This window comes from Staurois parvus, unplaced genomic scaffold (genome assembly GCF_062004578.1).
Source record: "Staurois parvus isolate SC_StPar_1 unplaced genomic scaffold, SC_StPar_1.0 ptg000430l, whole genome shotgun sequence".
In the NCBI taxonomy this organism is placed as follows: domain Eukaryota; kingdom Metazoa; phylum Chordata; class Amphibia; order Anura; family Ranidae; genus Staurois; species Staurois parvus.
This window is the reverse complement of record NW_028318226.1, coordinates 3,623,192-3,638,574: the sequence shown is the minus strand read 5'-3', so window position 1 is coordinate 3,638,574 and position 15,383 is coordinate 3,623,192. Positions and strand designations below refer to the sequence as shown.

The following is a 15,383-nucleotide window of genomic DNA, read 5'->3' as shown; positions in this document are numbered from 1 at the left end:
TAATTTATTCTAAATACGTAGGGCGGTGTCCTCTACCTTAAACAAAATATCGCAGTGCCTCCAGCCGTTAAAATACGGCAAATATTTAATGAACCAATTATTTGGACACCTTAATAATTTGATCACCACTTAATAATATACCTTGAGTCCTTTTAGCCAGTATGATTTCGTACCATATACACAAATATTGCCTTTTTGATAAATAAATAAATACATTTATTTATGAACAAAATTTATATATATATTAATACAAACGCAAAATACTGGTGATAAATGTATACTTATACATACAATCAAAAATATGATAGGCTAATTTCTATATGATCAAACAATAGATGCTTACAGATAACGGTAAATATAAGAAAAACCAAATTTAGGTATACGTTGTAACCTTATAATGCTTCAGAAATTATTTCTTATATTCCGTGGCCATAGGAATATAAGAAGGTATTCTCTGATAAATTGCACTACAACAAAACTACTAATCAGTTAATATGCAATATATAATCTCGATACCATAATCAAACAATTTTAGTGATAATTATATATATATATATATATATATATATATATATATATATATAACCTTAATATATTCCTAAACACACAATACAAATGCTATAAGTCTTTGGAAAATTGGAAATATCAAATAAAATACAATATCCTAGCAGTCTCACCTCAGAACCTTGATTTTGAGGGCTCCCCAGTGGGATGCAGTTGGGCCTTCAATTGGTCCTCAAGACAAAATGGCAGCTGGAACTCCATCAGCAAAATGGCCACAGGTAGCAAGTGAGGGATAGTGCAGTAGGTGTTAGCAATAGGATAGATAATATATATTTTGGAAATTATAGCAGTCTTGATTGTAGTGTTTAGAGTAGAGTATAGAATGTAGCTCAATAGAATGTAGCTATTATATAAGTAAAGTATATCAGAAGAAGTAGTTCAGTATAGTCATAGACGTGTTGATAGAAGTCTAGATCAGAAGTGTAAATCAGAAGTCTAGATCGGAAGTGTCATAGAGGAAGTGTAGAAGTGCTTTTTTTCCTGAAGTGTATGGCATTTTTATACTATACAATCCTTTGTTTCAAGGGACCTCCCAACAGGCTTGTTGATTGGCAGGTTGAGAAGTGTGCGTACCTAGAGATATTCCTCATCTGTCCACTGGGGACAGTCAGGTATCAAAAAAAAAAATTGGTGGTCTTAATGATGACTTATACTTGATTGAAACAAAATGTCTTTAGGTATCAAATATATATGTCCTATTCAAGTATAGTTGATTTCACTACTATCTCTTGGATAAGGACCATAGAAAGATTTAAATACCTTTGGTTACTCATTTTCCTGATATTTAAACTGTATTGGAATAGCTGATTTCTTTTGGAAATGTACAATTTACCCCAATTCACAAATCATTTTATTTTCATTATTTCAAACTCAGTTGAGTGGGATGCAATACCTAACCTTCTCAAAGATATTTTCCCTTGATAAAAATAATGTTGGTAAAATGCCTTTTGATAATGTCTCTGTTAGTATGTATCAAACTTTATATTTTCAATGACCCAGCTCTCACCGCAAGGTTCACATGACTGGGAAAAAAACTTTATTTATCTGCCCTATTGTGTAGGAATTAGGGTAAATAGACTGGACTGCAGTTAAAACTCAGTATTCAATAGCATATTGTCACATTTCAAGAAGTTTGTTCATCACACTTTCCAAGGTTTTGTGTGAGCTCTCAGGTTTGGTTACCCTATTGTCACTTCCCAACCTCGTATATGCTCACCTGCAGACCTCCAAATATTGGTGTTTGACTCTCATTGTCTCTTAAACAAGCCTCTTCCACTCATTGTTTAGTATAACTTTTTTTTTTGAAAGGTTACTTTAAATTAACCGAGGATGTTAACCCATGACAGTCAGCCAGGATTCCCAATTTTGGGATAATATGATTTTTCTTAATAAACAGTCCCCCAAAAAGCACTACAGATCCCCCTTTTTTGAGATCTGGACATGTATAGATGGGTGTCTGTATCGCAAACTGTGAGTGGGACTTTTGATTAAAGTGACCGTTGGTCTTCTCCGGTGACATCAACATTCTCTACTGATAAATTCGTGTTCTTAAGAGTTATTCAGATGGTGTGATTGGGTAAAGGATAATTTTCTCGATGGTACTTTGGAATAAGTGGTCTTTTAATAAGGAAATGGCAGCAGCAATGCTGGGTTGATCTTTGAATTGAATTCAGGCGCTCCTTGGATGAATATTCCTAACGACAATCCCGGTTTGGCGATGAGGAAGGCCTAGCCTGGCGGGCACACCCATATCAGGGTCCATAGGATCCTCCGCACGACGGGTCTCTGGGACGGTCTCGTAGGCGGGTTTCTTCCTCTGGACGGGCCCTTAGTGGTCTGGGACCTCAGGTTGTCGTCTCTGGATCGATCACTGGCGTCTGGTCTTTCCCACAGGACATCAGGTAGCTACCTGAGCTTCCTTCTAGGGTCTGGGCCTTCATTACTAAATTATGGAAAATGAACAGTTTCAGTACCGGATACACATAATATTATATGACTTGACCCTGTAAAGCAAAAGGTGAATGAACAATGTTTAGAGGAAATTCCATAATGATTTCAATATTTCCAGGTAGGAACTGGTGGGTTAGTCTTCCAACTGCAATTGAGACTTTGGATGGCAAGCACGTAATTGATGTGCACCCATCTCTCACTGATTTCACCATTCCGGGTAATATGTAATTTATATGCCACTGGGGAAATGTTGTCAACAATGAAAAACGGACCTTTCCAAGATGGAAGGAATTTCCGCTCCTTGATCTGGTCTCTTGCAAAGTTGTATAGATAGACCTTGTCACCAATCTCATATTCCTTCTTGGAGGTTTTGAGATCATATTATGTCTTATCATTAGTTGCAGCTCTTTCCAAATTTCGCTGGGCAAAGGCGAAAGCATATTGCAAATGTTTACATAAAACCTCTATGTATTGGTGTGTGGTGGTGGCATTGATCAAATTTTGATCTGTAGTGCGAAACAATAAGTGTTGGGGCAGTACCATCCGTCTACCTGTCATCAGTTCAAAGGATGACATTTTTGTGACTGTATTCGGAGTATCCCTCAAAGCCATCAGGACCAGTGGAAGTTTGATATCCCAGTCCTTGCCCGTTTCCTTAACAAATTTCTTAAGGACGTTAACGATGGTCTGATTGTATCGTTCTACTCCACCACTAGAGGCTGGCCGATAGGCGATATGCAGTTTCCTTTTAACACCCAAAATTTTCCACAGTTTGGCCATCACTTCGCTAGTGAAGTGTGATCCTCTGTCAGATTCTATCCTCTGTGGGAGACCAAAACGTGAAAAGACGACTTATTAACAATGCAGCACATGTCTCGGAGATGTTATTTGGTGCTGGAATACATTCGACATACTTGGTAAATAAACATGTAACTGTTAACATATATCGATTTCCTCGTGAAGATTTCATTACGGGCCCAATAAAATCCATCTGAAGGTCTGACCAAGGCATACATATCCCCCTTTTCTGGAGAGGTGCTCTATGAGTCGGTTTGGTAGGTTGAAACTGGGGACATATTAGGCAACCTTGGCAGTATGCCTTCACATCACGTAACATATGAGGCCAGTAAGCATAATCCCGCAGGATCTCATATGTGATTTTGTCTCCACGATGCCTGGAAGTAGGAGCATCATGGGCATGCTGTAACATTAGACCTCTAAATTTAAGTGGGACGACCCATTGCTGGATACCACCCTTTGAGGTTTGTATCAACAATCCCTGGTACAAAGCGAATTGGGATTTGGATTTCATTAAAATATGTAAATCCTCTTTCCCAGTACATATTTCCTGATTAATGGGATTTTGGTTGGGATCTTCTATATGTCTATAAAATAAGCCAATTATTGGGTCTTCTTTTTGGGCAGTAATTAAATCCTCACTAGGAGAATCGTGACTCCACTGTAACACATTAGGATCACCAGCTGTTCGAGCCTGTTGCCTGGTGATAGCTTCAATCTGCACGGTACCTAAGAGATGATCTATGTCTAGTAAGTCTCCGGTGATTGCTCCTTCCTTGGCTAGAGAATCAGCCAAATCGTTCCCTTCTTTTTCGGCCCCTAGGACCTTGGAGTGGCCTTTGGTCTTTTTGAAATAAAGGGTTAATTCATTGGACTTCACCAGCTCATCGATCTGACAAAAGAGCTTACCATGTTTGACGGGTTTATGATTGCTCTTGGTCATGTTGTTTCGTTTCCACATTTCCTAGGGAAATATTCCACAAAACTATTCCTGACATAATTGGAATCAGTTATGATGGCACATTCTTTTATGTTGAACTCTATAGCCATCTCAACTGCTCTCAGGATTGCAGTGAGTTCAGCAACCTGACTGCTTTTTGGTCCAAGTTTGTATCCCACAGAAATCGGGGTGACACCTTGGGTCCAAACCATTCCAATACCTGCCACTAGTTGGAGCTGTTCTCCATCCTTGTGGTGGAAAGCACAACCATTTACATATACACACGGCAGCTGTTTACAGTATTCTTCATCATAAACCTTGTAGGGAGATAACAGTTGTTCTTCCAAAAAGTCAGTGTCCTGGGCCTCCGTAGCAGGCGTAGTTGCGGAACAATCATGGAGCTCAGCTAGGCCCTGGGCTACTGCACTTTTCTTGTTCTGTTTATAATGAATTTCAAGAGGCCACCCTTGCAAAGACAAAGTCCAAGCAGTGATGCTGCTATTAGACACATTTTCCTCCTCTGATACGTTCACTCTTTAAATACTGTAAAGGCTGATGTGCCGTTTCAATAATGATTCTCTCTCCTTGAATATAACTGCGGAAATTCTGTAATGCCCACACGGTGGATAATAGAGCTTTTTCGCAGTCACTGAATTTTATTTCGACCGGGGACAATGTTTTACTAGCATAGGCAATTACCTTACTGACATTATCTTGTTTTTGGTAAAGAACAGAACTCATACTTACCTGCGTGAACCCTGTCTCTAGATAGAAGTTTTTACCTCCCTCTGGATACACGAGACATGGGGCCTGTGTGAGACGTTCCTTCAACTCCTTCACGGCGTCTTCCTGTTTCTTACCCCATGGCCATTCGACATCTTTCTTTAGTAGGTAAAGCAACGGCTTGCTTATCTCAGCGTAATTATCGATGAATTTACGCAAGTAATTTACCATACCTAGGAATGATCTTAATTCTTTAAGGTTAGTAGGGACTTTACAGTTTAGAACTGCCTCAACCTTCTTCTTTTGTGGGTTCAAACCTTCAGCGGTCACTTCATGGCCTAGGAAATTTACCCTTGTGAGACACCATTGGGCTTTTTGTAGGGATAGTTTAACCCCTGCTGCTTTTAGTTGGCCCAAAACATGTCGAAGTTCCGTAATATGCTTGGCCATATCAGTACTTTTGATCAGGATATCATCCACATATGCCAACGTCCCCCGCTCAAGGGCATCTGGCATGGCCTTGTGCATAAACACAGCAAACTCATGTCCGGAATTTATAAATCTGAAAGGCATACGCACCCAACAATACTGTTGGTTGCCAAAACTGAAAGCCAGTTTGTATTGGTCTTCCTCACTCACCTTAATGGTCCAATATCCCTGTGCAAAGTCCAAGGCTGTAAAAACTCGGGATCCTTGGAGTTGGGCTAGACATTGGTCTATGTATGGGACAGGCCATCCTGACATGTACACACGCTTGTTTAGCTGACGGAGGTCAGCGCACAAACGCCATTGTCCGTTGGGGTTTAAAATACCCAGGATCGGGTGGTTATAGGAGCTGTGGATGGGCTTAATTATACCCCTTTTATGTAACTTCGTGATAATCTCAGCTAGAGATTCATAGGAAGCTAACGGCAACCTATACTGTCTTACGAATACTGGTGGGGCATCTGGGTCTGTTTGGATCCTAGCGATGTGTAGGTCAGTAGTCCCACAATCGTAAGAATCCTTGGCAAAGATCTCCTGGAATTCAAGGAGAAGCTCTCAGAGCAATTGTCGGTCGAAATCATTGGAACACGCATCGGCAAGGGCTACCAACTCTTCGACTAACTCCTTGAATCCAGGAAAGCTTTCCGGCTGTCCTATCTTATAGGCCTCTTCAAGTTTAGTGGTGAGGTCATTGAGCATGTGATGTGTGTTCTCCTGCCATCCAGGTCCCGTAGGGTACTCTTGTTCTTTGATTGGTTGATCAAAGACAATTGATGTCTCTTCAATTCTACAGGTACCATCTTTAGAATAAAAGGGATAAATGGACTCTACGGTGAAGATACCCTCTGGTAATGAATGGAACGATTATTCAATTAATTGTTCCTCCGATAAATATTCATCAGGGATGAGTCCAATCACCTGTTTAGTGACTCCAAAAGTGTGATACTCCATCTCTACCGCTAGACCAATGAGGGTCTCCTTGGGTAAGACGATGTCCTGATTGGAGAGATTATGTACGTAAATGTACATCGGGGACTGATATGTGTTGACTAGGGGCGTATGTGTAATGTTCAGTCCTTCCCCCTGCATTTTATGGGAGAGGCATACCAATGCATCTGACCCCTTTAGTCTATGTCCCTTTTTAACTTGGATGGGGAGTATGAAATTATTTATGCCCTTAGGAATTGTAATTCTTTGGGCTACCTGGACTTCAACAGCATAAGGCATCTGTTGCTGGAATTTTAATGCTAAGTCCAGATTTTGGTATTTCTCGGGGTCCCCCCTTTGTCGACTCCATAAGCAGTCATTAATTAGGTCGACTTGAGTTGCAAAGCGATGTAACACATCGTTGCCAAAATAAATTTTAGTTTGGGGATTATCCAAGACTAGGAACACATGGGTGGCTGTCTTATTCCCTATAGTGACGTTTAAGAGACACCTAGCTATTGAATTATAATCTTCAGAATCATCGATGGAGTCTGAAATCCAATGACGCTGAGGTGTGGAGAAATGGATCATTTCCATTTCGGTCAGGTGTTTTATCAGCCCATGGCTTACAAAGCTGTGTTCCTGTCTCAAATCTAGTTTGGCATATTTTGACCTATTAAGACCATTTATCCGGATAGAGATAAATAAATCACTGTTAACCCTTTCAATACCTGTCAAGAATTGGGCGTGATTTCCCCCTTTCCTTGGTTTATCCTCCTGATGAAAATATATAGTAAGGATATCATCTTGGAGGGAAATATCTTTTATTTTTTTTCGGGGAATTTTAAAAATGTGATCCTCTTCTCTTCTGGTAGGGTTATGGTCATCAGGTTGGATAACCGTGACATCAGGAAGTTGACTATTCCTGAAATGGATTTCCAAGGAACCAGGCCTTTCTTCCACCAGGTGGCAGTGTTGCCGGGAATGGGGAGTTTTAAGTTTCCCATATTTAATCGGGGTATTTACTTGTGACCACAGTACTTGGTTCACACAGTCAACTATTGTGTTGAGCCTTTTAAGAAAGTCCATCCCGATTATCATGTGGTGCTGGGAGATACTGGCAATGATAATGGGCTGTCTAAGTTCCTTAATACCCAGTTTAAGTTTAAGTCAGGTGGTACCCATGACCTGTAATGGGTCTCCACCTACACCAATCAGTGAGCTGTCAAAGCTTTTAAGTTTTGGCTTATTGGGCATGACATTCGCCACTTTGTTAAAATGTTCCTGTGACATAATGGTAACCTGGGATCCAGTGTCTATTAGGCCGACAATAGAAATATCACTGGCATCCTGCACCTGCACTGTGGCATAATATCTTCCATCAGATTCAGTCAGCTCACACTTAAAATTAGTGTGGTTGAAGATCTGTGGGCCCTTTAATGACATGTGATTGGCTTTCATCTCACAGCACTTTGCAGACACATCACCCTTATCCTTCCTGGCGGGACTCTTGGACTGTTTCAAGACGGAAGCACAACTAGAAGTTGGCGTTCCGTCTGGCTTGTCAATCACGACTTCCGACGCCGCGACTATATTAGGGGAAATAGATGGACACTGAAAAACAGGAGAGGAATTAATAACCAACAACTGGTCCCCCTTGGCCCGAGAACTAGATTCTCCATTAGTGGAGAAACCTCCTGTCGTCTCACTCAGTGTTCTCCCCTGTTGGTTTAAGGCTTGGTTGCTTATTAATTCTGTGACCCTAAAAAAGGATTGGAAGAATGGTTACTGACAAGCCTGTCCATTTGTTCAGCCATTTTGCGCCTCTATTTGCTCAATGCGCTTAGAGGAGGCATTCTGGTGATTCTCCCTTTTCCTGTACTTGCGGTTGTACTTCGGACGGGACTGGTTAGGAGACTCGGAGTCAGAACTGCTGCTCCGGTCCCGACGCCATGGCCTTGCTCCCTGAGGTTTTTGGTTCTCCCTATAATTGAGGGGAACCTGGGGTACTGTATCCACCCTTTGAGCTTGAGGGTGTTCCTGGTTTTGAGGGAATCTTTGGAAGTCAGAGTTCTTGTTGAAGTTGGCATTCCTATTGAAATTGGGATTCCTATTGAAATTATTGTTTCTATAAAAATGTCTGTTGGTTCTGGTGAGGATAGTAGAACCTCCGAGGATACCATTGACCCCTTTGGTTCTCATCACTATACTGGGCATTTTCATACTTTATATTCTTTTCACTTCCACTACCGTAGTTCCCTGGATTTTGTCTATCCTTCCTTACCCACTGGGTTTGAGGTGCAAAGCTAGGGGCCTCCTTCACTTGCTGGGTTTGAGGTGCAAATCTAGGGGAACCATTGGGTTTACCCCCACGGACTACTTCCGCATAAGAATTCTTCTCCGCCTGCAAATTTAGATTTGGAGGGGAAACGGTAGTGGCTGCCATTATCTTGGGACTATTCTTGGGCTCTCTTTTTATCCCGCTCTCACTGGACTGTTGGATTGAGAACAAATAGTCACTTTCTTTCCCCAACCAATCGAGAGCGTCCCTTCCTGTAATCCTGGGCCAGTCCCAATTTTATGTAAGCAGGTAATGCTTCATAAAATAGTGTCTTGAATTCTGGCTGGTCGGGATTAGGATCCTTCTCAGCCAGGAAATATGCATTTCTGAGGATGGCCAGAAATTCTGCAGGGCTTTGGTTAGGACCACACTTTAAATTGTAGGCCGCAGCCTTGGCAGAGGTAACAGTTCTATAGGGCCCAAATTCCATGTGGCACCTATGTTTTACCTCCCTCCAGGACTGATTGGAGAAGGCCTTTGGACACCTTAATAATTTGATCACCACTTAATAATATACCTTGAGTCCTTTTAGCCAGTATGATTTTGTACCATATACACACAAATTGCCTTTTTGATAAATAAATAAATAAATACATTTATTTATGTACAAAATTTATATATATATTAATACAATCAAAAATATGATAGGCTAATTTCTATATGATCAAACAATAGATGCTTACAGATAACGGTTAATATAGGAAAAACCAAATGTAGGTATAAGTTGTAACTTTATAGTGCTTCAGAAATTATTTCTCATATTCCGTGGCCATAGGAATATAAGAAGGTATTCTCTGATAAATTGCACTACAACAAAACTACAAATCAGTTACAAACAATTTTAGTGATAATTATATATATATATATATATATATATATATATATATATATAACCTTAATATATTCCTAAACACACTATACAAATGCTATAAGTCTTTGGAAAATTGGAAATATAAAATAAAATACAATATCCTAGCAGTCTCACCACTTTCAGAACCTTGATTTTGAGGGCTCCCCAGTGGGATGCAGTTGGGCCTTCAAATGGTCCTCAAGACAAAATGGCAGCTGGAACTCCATCAGCAAAATGGCCACAGGTAGCAAGTGAGGGATAGTGCAGTAGGTGTTAGCAATAGGATAGATAATATATATTTTGGAAATTATAGCAGTCTTGATTTAGTGTTTAGAGTAGAGTATAGAATGTAACTCAATAGAATGTAGCTATTTATATAAGTAAAGTATATCAGAAGAAGTAGTTTAGTATAGTCATAGACGTGTTGATAGAAGTCTAGATCAGAAGTGTAAATCAGAAGTCTAGATCGGAAGTGTCATAGAGGAAGTGTAGAAGTGCTTTTTTTCCTGAGGTGTATGGCATTTTTATACCATACAATCCTTTGTTTCAAGGGACCTCCCAACAGGCTTGTTGATTGGCCGGTTGAGAAGTGTGCGTACCTAGAGATATTCCTCACCTGTCCACTGGGGACAGTCAGGTATCACAAAAAAAAATGGTGGTCCTAACGATGACTCATACTTGATTGAAACAAAATGTCTTTAGGTATCAAATATATATGTCCTATTCAAGTATAGTTGATTTCACTACTAAATCTTGGATAAGGACCATAGAAAGATGTAAATACCTTTGGTTACTCATTTTCCTGATATTTAAACTGTATTGGAATAGCTGATTTCTTTTGGAAATGTACAATTTACCCCAATTCACAAATCATTTTATTTTCATTATTTCAAACTCAGTTGAGTGGGATGCAATACCTAACCTTCTCAAAGATATTTGCCCTTGATAAAAATAATGTTGGTAATATGCCTTTTGATAATGTCTCTATTGGTATGTATCAAACTTTATATTTTCAATGACCCAGCTCTCACTGCAAGGTTCACATGACTGGGAAAAAAACTTTATTTACCTGCCCTATTGTGTAGGAATTAGGGTAAATAGACTGGACTGGAGTTAAAACTCAATAGTATTCAATAGCATATTGTCACATTTCAAGAAGTTTGTTTGTTCATCACACTTTCCAAATAGTGGTGTTTGACTCTCATTGTCTCTTAAACAAGTCTCTTGTTTAGTATAACTTTTTTTTTTTTGAAAGGTCACTTGAAATTAACCGAGGATGTTAACCCATGACAGTCAGCCAGGATTCCCAATTTTGGGATAATATCATTTTTCTTAATAAACAGTCCCCCAAAAGTCACTACACCTTGGAGATCGAGCAACAGTTCCTGCAAAGCCATAGAAGTATGATTCAGACTTTTTGCCATACTATTATTTATTTATTTCAGGTACTTATATATCGCCGTCAATTTACGCAGCGCTTTACATATATATTGTACATTCACATCAGTCCCTAACCTTCAAGGGGCGTACAATCTAAGGTCCCTACATCATTCATACATACACATACTAGGGCCAATTTAGACAGGAGCCAATTCACCTACCAGCATGTCTTTGGAGTGTGGAGTACCCGGAGGAAACCCATGCAGGCACAGGGAGAACATGCAAACTCCAGGCAGGTGGTGCTGTGGCTGGGATTCGAACCAACGACCCTAGTACTGCCAGGTGGAAGTGCTAACTATTTAGCCACTGTGCTGCCCTATACTACATGCTAAAGCATTGCGTTATATAATGCCAATGCTGGTACTCCTATAATAGATACAGATAAGCTAGTATATTCAGCTTTAGAAAACAGTGTAATGTCTGATATACAATCTTCTGATACAACCTCGGCATTCCTTCTTGATCTTAGATCCCTCTTCATAGCTTTAGGATGCTCAGGCAATATCATACTCAAACAGCTCAAAGTACAAGGCCCTCCAGTAATATTGCCTGGAATGTATGAATATGTGGTATTTCCACAAGAAAACAACCATCCCAAAGGTAGTTTGACATGTTCAATGTGGCTGGGCTGTGATAGAACATGATTACAGTTCATTGGGTTATGTACTGAAGTACATGTTCTATTAGACTTACATAACATTCTATCCTGAAGAGAGAGGGTTTTTTTTTATGTAAGCCATATGTAAATCTTAGATGCCAACACTGGGGAATCTTTTCAGAATCGCATGTCGTATTGTAACACACATCTCCTGGGGTAACATTTAACATTTTTATACTAGTCATATTTTCCCAGCACTTAAATGAACCTGGACAATTCTGACAGTACTCATACAATTAAATAAATGGTACTTCATCCATTCTTACATCAGTATCATTAGTCATTACCCTGAAAATGTCCATCAACACAGGAGTTGGAGTGGGAATGGCTATCAAACATGTAGTTAAGAGATCGGTAGGATTAAGCATATCTGACAAACAAAAATTGGAAACATTCATCACTCTCCTTGCCATATAAACCCAGACATTTTCCGGTTGTTTTAACAGTTCACGTGGATGTCTGGGTTGGGGCACAAGGTCAGTTTTTTGCAGCTGCGGGCGAATGTACATCAAGTCCTGCGGGTGATAATGACATGTGCTAATCACCCAAATCGGGAGAAACACAATCACTGTAAGACAACCTATTAAAGGAAGATTTTCCAAGTGGTTTGTGGATGCAAAATTATGGACATCTTGATTAGTCTCAGTCCGTCTGTCTTCTAATGGAACTATATCACCTGCGTCTCTCTCTAACACGTCTGCTTTAGGGTGTTCAACACCTGCTTCACTCTCTTTTGTATTCAACACCTCAGGTGGAATAGAATCTGAGACTTTCTTTACCCTTGACGGATGGATCCAGGCCTGAGAATCTGCAGTCAGAACTGCTGTACGTGTCACGGTTGTTATCACTGTGGGCTCCCCATAAAGTGGGTCCAAGACCTTGTGCTTATGTAGGGCTTTAACAACCACCCATTCTCCAGGCTTGTAAGGATGTGTTGGTTCCTGTGAAGGAAGCAGAAAAGAAAGAGATACATCACCGTAGATGCCATTCAAGAGCCTTATAAGATTCGTCACATAGTCTTCTTGGATCAGCTCTAAATCTCCAGGCATAATCACCAGCAGTCCATGGGGTAGGAAATGGTCTACCCATTAAAATTGGTGTCATCCTGATTTTAGCCAACACTGCGGGCAAATAAGTCTCCCACTTAACAAATGTACCTCCAGTAGCTTTTCTCAGCTTATCCTCAATTGTCCTGTTCATCCTCTTTACCATTCCTGAACTTTGCGGGTGATAAGGGATGTAAAATTTACACTGAATAACCATTAATTTGGCTACCTGTTGAGTCACTTTGGATGTGAATGCTGGGCCCTTGTCTGAATCAATCACACAAGGACATCCCCATCTCGGAATGATTTCCTTGCACAAAATTTTGGCCACAGTGGAGGCATCCTCTTTATTAGTGATAAAAACCTCCGGCCATTTTGAAAATGTATCCACTATAACCAGCAGATACTTACCTCTCTTGTTGTTTGGCATGTGTGTAAAATCAAACTGTAATTCTTCAAAAGGACCCTGTGGGGGAGGAAGATGGTCATGTAGGCCATAGTGCTGTCCTGTATTATTGTTCCTCAAATAACACACCTTCCTCTGATCTTGCACCCATTGTGACAAATTCTGTATACAAAAACGCTTTTTCATTTCCTGCAAAGTCATCTGCCATCCTCTGTGCCCTATGCCATGAAACTGTGCTATAAGCACCAGTGCACTGCGCTGAGGTATCCCTATGATCCCCTCTTTGGACATTAGACCGTTCTGGTCCAATGTCAAACCTTTGTCTTTCCAGAATTGAATATCCTATTTTGTGGCTGTGTACTGTAATTCTTTGAGTAAATGTTGTTCTGGGAGCATGGGTGGCTCTAACATAGTCAAAACAAGACTGGCCGACTCCTGTGAAGACTGCAAAGCAGCTTCCTTGGCCGTACAGTCAGCCAATGCATTACCCAGAGCTACGGGGTCATGTGAAGATGTGTGGGCTTTACATTTGATAACAGCAATAGTACGGGGTTTGTGTATGGCTTCTAACAGTTCATTCACTAAAGATGCATGTGAAATACCTTTACCATATGCTGTAACAAATCCTCTGCGTTGCCAAATCTTGCCAAAATCATGTACTACACCAAATGCATATTTGGAATCTGTGTAAATGTTAACATTTTTCCCTTCAAATAATTCACAGGCATGGGTCAGGGCTTTGAGTTCTGCAGCCTGTGCTGAGGGATAAGGGAAGGGCTTTGCTTTCCATACCATACATACCTTATCTGGGAGTTGGACAACTGTATAACCTGACTGTCAGCACCTGTGGTAGTGAGCTCTTTTGAGCCACAACTTGGGGCTCCCCAGGGCGCGGAGTCTAAGCCCCAGCCTTGTTGCTTGTTCACCAGGGCCCTAGGGTGGGGATGTACTTGCAGCAGGCTGGGACCAGGTCGCGGCCCCCAGGTACACCCAGCTGAGGTAGAGGAGACAGCTAGCGGAGCAGAGTACAACGGGAGAAGACACAGGGAATCCAGTAGGCAAGTCGAGGTCAGGACAGGCGGAAAACAAGCAAGGTCAAGAATGAAGCCGGGGTCGGTACACAAATAGACTATATAGGACTCACAGTAGAAACACAAGGGAGCTCCAACAGCAAGACGTTGCTCAGGCAAAGTGGGACAGACTGAGCATGTCTTAAATAGACAAGCCAGCTAGGAGGTGGGTTAGGAAGTGATGAAAGGGAAGGACATAGATCCCAGAGGATAGCAGACGATGCCCACAGGTGAGCACAGACAAACACACCTGTGAAGAAATCAAGAGCAGCAAGGAGGTAAGAATAAACACACAAGAGGCTGCAGGCTAACTTGTGACACTGACAAATAGACATTGCCATTAGGTCTTGTACATGAATCATCAACAAAAATATCAACACTTCCTTCTACTGGCTCTTCTAACATGTCATGTAGAGATGAGCGAATTATTCAAAAATTCGGTTCGGCTGATTCGCCGAATTCGCCGAATAAATTTGCTTCGAGCCGAATATATTCGCTGCGAATTTAACTTATAAAAAGGGTGTTTCTAGGCTTCAGAGAGCCTTTATATTAGTGCAGAACACTGTACCTTTAATTTAAATGCCCTTGGAGTCTGCTGGGGAAGAGAAATAATACTGTCAGTCAGTATGACATGCAGATGAGTGCCGTCGATCTTAGAATCACCGCACACTTCACTCATTTGGGCAGTCACGGGGCCAAAACCAGAGTGTGGAGCCACAGTGTGGCGGTGGAGGCAGCATCAATGGGAGGCCATACAGCACCTTATGACAAAATGGAACCCACCAGCAGTGTGAGGAGACCTGAAAGTGGCACATGGCAGAGTGTGGCGATGGAGACAGAAGCAATGGGAGGCCGTACAGGGACCCATGAGACACTCTGGACCTGGCAGGAGCATGAGGAGGCGGTACAGGGGCCCATGACAGATTACGGGCCTGGCAGCAGCATGAGGAGGCGGTACGGGGGCCCATGGCAGATTACGGGTCTGGCAGCAGCAATGGGAGGCCCGTAATCTGCCAGCACCCTATGACAAAATGGAACCCACCAGCAGTGTAAGGAGACCTGAAAGTGGCACATGGCAGAGTGTGGAGATGGAGACAGCAGCAATGGGAGGCCGTACAGGGACCCATGAGAGACTCTGGACCTGGCAGCAGCATGAGGAGGCGGTACTGGGGCCCATGGCAGAT

General features: G+C 41.4%; 1 protein-coding gene and 1 long non-coding RNA gene across 4 annotated transcripts in view; one reads left to right on the top strand and one right to left on the bottom strand.

The window, feature by feature from the left end:
- SLC43A3 (solute carrier family 43 member 3) overlaps positions 1-15,383 on the top strand; it is a 416,880-nt gene that overhangs the window by 149,298 nt on the left and 252,199 nt on the right. The gene's annotated exons all lie outside the window — the stretch shown is intronic.
- Positions 10,982-15,383, bottom strand: part of LOC149454442 (uncharacterized) — a 249,284-nt gene continuing 244,882 nt past the window's right edge. Inside the window, exon 3 of the long non-coding RNA XR_016314216.1 lies at positions 10,982-12,618. This is a non-coding gene — a long non-coding RNA (uncharacterized LOC149454442). The remainder of the gene's footprint in view (positions 12,619-15,383) is intronic.